The 7,413-nt window shown below is 51.6% G+C and overlaps 1 protein-coding gene across 1 annotated transcript in view; it reads left to right on the top strand.

The window, feature by feature from the left end:
• Positions 1-1,003: 1,003 nt before the first annotated feature.
• The window catches only part of LOC116937120 (volume-regulated anion channel subunit LRRC8A-like), a 32,473-nt gene continuing 26,063 nt past the window's right edge, over positions 1,004-7,413 (top strand). The window contains exon 1 of the mRNA XM_076064297.1: positions 1,004-1,695. The gene's annotated coding sequence lies outside the window, so the exon portion shown is untranslated. The remainder of the gene's footprint in view (positions 1,696-7,413) is intronic.

The raw sequence follows: 7,413 nt of genomic DNA, 5'->3' as shown, positions 1-7,413 counted from the left end.
TGAGTGAGCGAGTGACTGAGTGGCTGAGTGAGCGAGTGACTGAGTGACTGAGTGAGCGAGTGACTGAGCGAGTGACTGAGTGAGTGAGTGACTGAGTGATCGAGTGATTGAGTGATCGAGTGATTGAGCGAGCAATTGACTGAGTGAGTGAGCGAGTGACTGAGTGAACGAGTGACTGACTGAGTGACTGACTGAGTGACTGAGTGAGCGAGTAACTGAATGAGCGAGTGACTGAGTGACTGAGTGACTGACTGACTGACTGAGTGAGTGAGTGATCGAGTGACTGAGTGAACGAGTGACTAAGTGACTGAGTGAGCGAGTGACTGAGTGACTGCAGTGACTGGAGTGACTGAAGTGACTGAGTTAGCGAGTGACTGAGTGACTGACTGAGTGACTGACTGAGTGATTGAGCGAGCGAGTGACTGAGTGAGTGACTGAGTGAGCGAGTGAGTGAGTGAGTGACTGAGTGACTGACTGAGTGACTGAGTGATTGAGCGAGCGAGTGAACGAGTGACTGAGTGAGTGACTGAGTGACTGATTGAGCGAGTGACTGAGTGACTGAGTGAGCGAGTGACTGAGTGATTGCGCGAGCGAGTGACTGAGTGAGTGACTGAGTGAGTGAGCGAGTGACTGAGTGAGCGAGTGACTGCAGTGACTGACTGAGTGACTGACTGAGTGATTGAGCAGGCGGGTGACTGAGTGACTGACTGAGTGACTGACTGAGTGACTCTTTGACTGACTGAGTGAGTGACTGAGTGAGTGAGCGAGTGACTGAGTGAGCGAGTGACTGAGTGAGCGAGTGACTGCAGTGACTGACTGAGTGACTGACTGAGTGATTGAGCGGGCGGGTGACTGAGTGACTGACTGAGTGACTGACTGAGTGACTCTTTGACTGACTGAGTGAGTGATTGAGCGAGTGTCTGACTGAATAAGTGACCGAGTGATTGAGCGAGCGAGTGACTGAGCGAGTGAGTGAGTGACTGAGTGTTCGAGTGATTGAGTGATCGAGTGATTTAACGAGCAATTGACTGAGTGAGTGAGCGAGTGACTGAATGACTGAGTGAACGAGTGACTGACTGAGTGACTGACTGAGTGACTGAGTGAGCGAGTAACTGAATGAGCGAGTGACTGACTGACTGAGTGAGTGAGTGATTGAGTGACTGAGTGAACGAGTGACTGACTGAGTGACTGCGTGAGCGAGTGACTGAGTATCTGGGTCACCTATCGATCCTTTTTCGATATCCGATTAGGGGATTTGTTTTTTTTGCAAGCACGAAACAGCGCCTCCCCGTGTCAACTAACGACGATAAACCTAGTTTGTATGTAGTATTTGAACATATTTCTTTTTTTTGTAAATAAAATTTTAAAAAATTATGTTTACCTCAAATAACGACACATTTTAAGTTACGTAAGTCGGCCACGTTATACGACCGCTCCGTATTTGCCTCAGCCGGTGGTGACGTTCAGCCGTTTAGGCCAAGACGATGATGATTATTATATCTTAATACACTTACGAAAGGGGTTAGGGAGGGATAGCAATGTTTGTTTGTTTGTTTTATTTGGCGGATAAACAAAATTGAAAAAAAAACATTTTTTTTGCCGGTGCGACCCGTCTCTCGCCTAGCGCTTCGTGCGGGAAGCCTGCGCTAGGCCGCCGGCCAGGTGGAGGAGGAGGAGGCGCTCGTCGACTTTCGGGTTGGTTGTGTTCGTTCTTGAACAAATGTTTTTAGTTTTTAAAATTTGATTAATTGACTGTTGCTATTTGTTGCTGCTGCTGCTGTTGTTATTTAAATGTGTCCGGCATTGTTTGGAGCGGTCTTTGTTGTGGAACGGATCGGTGATGTCTCGGATTTCTTAAGACTGTAGTCCAGTCGTTGTGTTACAGTGTTCAGTGTGAGTCTGTGGGTCTCTGTGTGGTTCTGTGGGTCTCTGTGTGAGTCTGTGGGTCTCTGTGTGAGTCTGTGGGTCTCTGTGTGAGTCTGTGGGTCTCTGTGTGAGTCTGTGGGTCTCTGTGTGAGTCTGTGGGTCTCTGTGTGAGTCTGTGGGCTCTGTGCGAGTCTGTGGGTCTCTGTGCGAGTCTGTGTGTCTCTGTGTGAGTCTACGGGTCTCTGTGTGAGTCTGTGGGTCTCTGTGCGAGTCTGTGGGTCTCTGTGCGAGTCTATGAGTCTCTGTGCGAGTCTATGGGTCTCTGTGCGAGTCTATGGGTCTCTGTGCGAGTCTGTGGGGCTCTGTGCGAGTCTGTGGGTCTCTGTGTGAGTCTGTGGGTCTCTGTGTGAGTCTGTGAGTCTCTGTGTGAGTCTGTGAGTCTCTGTGTGAGTCTGTGGGTCTCTGTGTGAGTTTATGGGTCTCTGTGTGAGTCTGTGGGTCTCTTTGTGAGTCTAAGGGTCTCTGTGTGAGTCTACGGGTCTCTGTGTGAGCCTATGGGTCTCTGTGCGAGTCTGTGGGTCTCTGTGTGAGTCTGTGGATCTCTGTGTGAGTCTGTGGGTCTCTGTGTGAGTCTGTGGATCTCTGTGTGAGTCTGTGGGTCTCTGTGTGAGTCTACGGGTCTCTGTGTGAGTCTACGGGTCTCTGTGTGAGTCTGTGGGTCTCTGTGTGAGTCTACGGGTCTCTGTGTGGTTCTGTGGGTCTCTGTGTGAGTCTGTGGGTCTCTGTGTGAGTCTATGGGTCTCTGTGAGTCTGTGGGTCTCTGTAAGTCCATGGGTCTCTATGTGAGTCTGTGGGTCTCTGTGTGGTTCTGTGGGTCTATGTGTGAGTCTGCGGGTCTCTGTGTGGTTCTGTGGGTCTCTGTATGAGTCTGTGGGTCTCTGTGTGAGTCTACGGGTCTCTGTGTAAGTCTACAGGTCTCTGTATGAGTCTGTGGGTCTCTGTGTGAGTCTACGGGCCTCTGTGTGAGTCTACGGGTCACTGTGTGAGTCTGTGGGTCTCCGTGTGAGTCTGTGGGTCTCTGTGTGACGTCTGTGGGTCTCTGTGTGAGTCTATGGGTCTCTGTGTGAGTCTCTGGGTCTCTGTGTGAGTCTGTGGGTCTCTGTATGAGTCTGTGGGTCTCTGTGTGAGTCTCTGGGTCTCTGTGTGAGTCTGTGGGTCTCTGTGTGAGTCTGTGGGTCTCTGTGTGAGTATACGGGTCTATGTGTGAGTCTACGGGTCTCTGTGTGAGTCTACGAGTCTCTGTGTAAGTCTACGGGTCTCTGTGTGAGTCTGTGGGTCTCTGTGTGAGTCTAAGGGTCTCTGTGTGAGTCTATGGGTCTCTGTGTGAGTCTACGGGTCTCTGTGTGAGTCCGTGGGTCTCTGTGTGAGTCTATGGGTCTCTGTGTGAGTCTGTGGGTCTCTGTGTGAGTCTACGGGTCTCTATGTGAGTCTACGGGTCTCTGTGTGAGTGTACGGGTCTCTGTGTGACGTCTGTGGGTCTCTGTGTGAGTCTGTGGGTCTCTGTGTGAGTCTACGAGTCTCTGTGTGAGTCTACGGGTCTCTGTGTGAGTCTGTGGGTCTCTGTGTGGTTCTGTGGGTCTGTGTGAGTCTGTGGGTCTCTGTGTGAGTCTATGGGTCTCTGTGCGAGTCTACGGGTCTCTGTGTGAGTCTGCGGGTCTCTGTGTGAGTCTGTGGGTCTCTGTGTGAGTCTAAGGGTCTCTGTGTGAGTCTATGGGTCTCTGTGTGAGTCTAAGGGTCTCTGTGTGAGCCTGTGGGTCTCTGTGTGAGTCTAAGGGTCTCTGTGTGAGTCTATGGGTCTCTGTGTGAGTCTACGGGTCTCTGTGTGAGTCCGTGGGTCTCTGTGTGAGTCTATGGGTCTCTGTGTGAGTCTATGGGTCTCTGTGTGAGTCTAAGGGTCTCTGTGTGAGTCTATGGGTCTCTGTGTGAGTCTATGGGTCTCTGTGTGAGTCTGTGGGTCTCTGTGTGAGTCTATGTGTCTCTGTGCGAGTCTGTGGGTCTCTGTGTGAGTCTACGGGTCTCTGTGTGAGTCTGTGGGTCTCTGTGTGAGTCTACGGGTCCCTGTGTGAGCCTATGGGTCTCTGTGTGAGTCTACGGGTCTCTCTGTGAGTCTGGTGGTCTCTGTGTGAGTCTGTGGGTCTCTGTGTGAGTCTGTGGGTCTCTGTGTGGTTCTGTGGGTCTCTGTGTGAGTCTGTGGGTCTCTGTGTGAGTCTGTGGGTCTCTGTGTGAGTCTGCGGGTCTCTGTGCGAGTCTACGGGTCTCTGTGTGAGTCTATGGATCTCTGTGTGAGTCTATGGGTCTCTGTGTGAGTCTATGGGTCTCTGTGAGTCTACGGGCCTTTGTGTGAGTCTGTGGGTCTCTGTACGAGTCTGACCTGGCATCGCGGATGGAGGGGAAATGTCAGCGTTGTAGCGTGATCACAAAACCCCGATGGAACTTCTCTTATCACTGTCTCCACCAACACTGCCACCACCACCATCACACATACACACAGTGACACACACATTGACACACACACTGACACACAGTGACACGCACACAGTGACACACACAGTGACACACACACAGTGACATACACACAGTGACACACAGTGACACGCACACAGTGACACACACAGTGACACACACACAGTGACACACACACACAGTGACACGCACAGTGACACACACAGTGACACACACACAGTGACATACACACACTGACACACACACACTGACACACAGTGACACGCACACAGTGACACACAATGACACACACACAGTGACATACACACAGTGACACACACACTGCCACACAGTGACACGCACACAGTGACACACACAGTGACACACACACTGACACACAGTGACACGCACACAGTGACACACAGTGACACACACACAGTGACACACACACACAGTGACACACACACACAGTGACACACACAGTGACACACACACACACACTGACACACACACAGTGACACACACACAGTGACACACAGTGACACACAGTGACACACACACAGTGACACACACAGTGAGACACAGTGACACACACACAGTCACACACACACTGACACACACACAGTGACACACAGTGACACACAGTGACACACACACAGTGGCACACACATTGACACACACACAGTGACACACACAGTGACACACACACAGTGACACACACAGTGACACACACACACTGACACACCCACAGTGACACACAGTGACACACACACAGTGACACACTGGCACACACACAGTGGCACACACACACAGTGACACACACAGTGACACACAGTGACACACACACAGTGACACACACACAGTGACACGCACAGTGACACACAGTGACACACACACAGTGACACACACAGTGACACACAGTGACACACACACAGTGACACACACACAGTGACACGCACAGTGACACACACAGTGACACACACAGTGACACACACACAGTGACACGCACAGTGACACACAGTGACACACACACAGTGATAGACAGTGACACACACACAGTGACACACACAGTGACACGCACAGTGACACACAGTGACACACACACAGTGACACACAGTGACACACACACACAGTGACACACACACAGTGACACGCACAGTGACACACACACAGTGACACACACAGTGACACACACACAGTGACACACACAGTGACACACACACACAGTGACACACACACAGTGACACACACAGTGACACACAGTGACACACACACAGTGACACACACAGTGACACACACACAGTGACACACACAGTGACACACAGTGACACACACACAGTGACACACACAGTGACACACACACAGTGACACACACAGTGACACACACACAGTGACACACACAGTGACACACACAGTGACACACACACACAGTGACACACACAGTGACACACACACACAGTGACACACACACAGTGACACACACACAGTGACACACACAGTGACACACACACAGTGACACACACAGTGACACACACACAGTGACACACACAGTGACACACACACAGTGACACACACACAGTGACACACACAGTGACACACACACACAGTGACACACACAGTGACACACACACACAGTGACACACACACAGTGACACATACACAGTGACACACAGTGACACACACACAGTGACACACACAGTGACACACACACAATGACACACACACACAGTGACACACACAGTGACACACACACAGTGACACACACACAGTGACACACACAGTGACACACACACAGTGAACACACACACAGTGACACACACAGTGACACACACACAGTGAACACACACACAGTGACACACACAGTGACACACACAGTGACACACAGTGACACACACACACACATTGACACACACACAGTGACACACACACAGTGACACACACAGTGACACATACAGTGACACACAGTGACACACACACGCATTGACACACACACAGTGACACACACACACAGTGACACACACAGTGACACACACAGTGACACACACACAGTGACACACACACACAGTGACACACACAGTGACACACACACACACACAGTGACACACACACACAGTGACACACACAGTGACACACACACACACACAGTGACACACACACACAGTGACACACACAGTGACACACACACAGTGACACACACAGTGACACACACACACACAGTGACACACACAGTGACACACACACAGTGACACACACACAGTGACGCACACAGTGACACACACACAGTGAACACACACACAGTGACACACACAGTGACACACACAGTGACACACAGTGACACACACACACATTGACACACACACAGTGACACACACACAGTGACACACACAGTGACACACACAGTGACACACAGTGACACACACACACATTGACACACACACAGTGACACACACACAGTGACACACACAGTGACACACACAGTGACACACACACAGTGACATACACAGTGACAAACACAGTGACACATACACACACAGTGACACACACAGTGACACACACACAGTGACACACACACACAGTGACACACACAGTGACACACGGAGCGCTCGCCACTGGTGGTGGTGGTGGTGAACGGGAATCGAACTCGGGTCGCCGGGGTTCGTAGCATCGCACCCCGATTACCGCTGCACCACCGCTCCCCACCCACAACTACCCACCCACACACCCACCCACACCCACCCACATACACACACCACCACCCACACACTCACCCACACCCCACCCACCCACCCACACACACACCCACAAACACACATCCACCCAACCACACCCCACCCACACCCAAACCCACACACACACATACACACACCACCACCCACACACCCACCCACACACCCACCCACACCCACATACACACACCACCACCCACACACCCACCCACACCCCACCCACCCACCCACACACACACCCACAAACACACACCCACCCAACCACACCCCACCCACACCCAAACCCACACACCCACCCACACCCACCCACATACACACA

The sequence above is a fragment of the Petromyzon marinus genome, unplaced genomic scaffold, assembly GCF_048934315.1.
Source record: "Petromyzon marinus isolate PM22_M1 ecotype Great Lakes invasive population unplaced genomic scaffold, UKy_Petmar_22M1.pri1.0 PM_Scaffold_372, whole genome shotgun sequence".
Lineage (NCBI taxonomy): Eukaryota > Metazoa > Chordata > Hyperoartia > Petromyzontiformes > Petromyzontidae > Petromyzon > Petromyzon marinus.
Note: the sequence above shows the minus strand (reverse complement) of the source record. Positions and strands in the feature narration are given on the sequence as shown.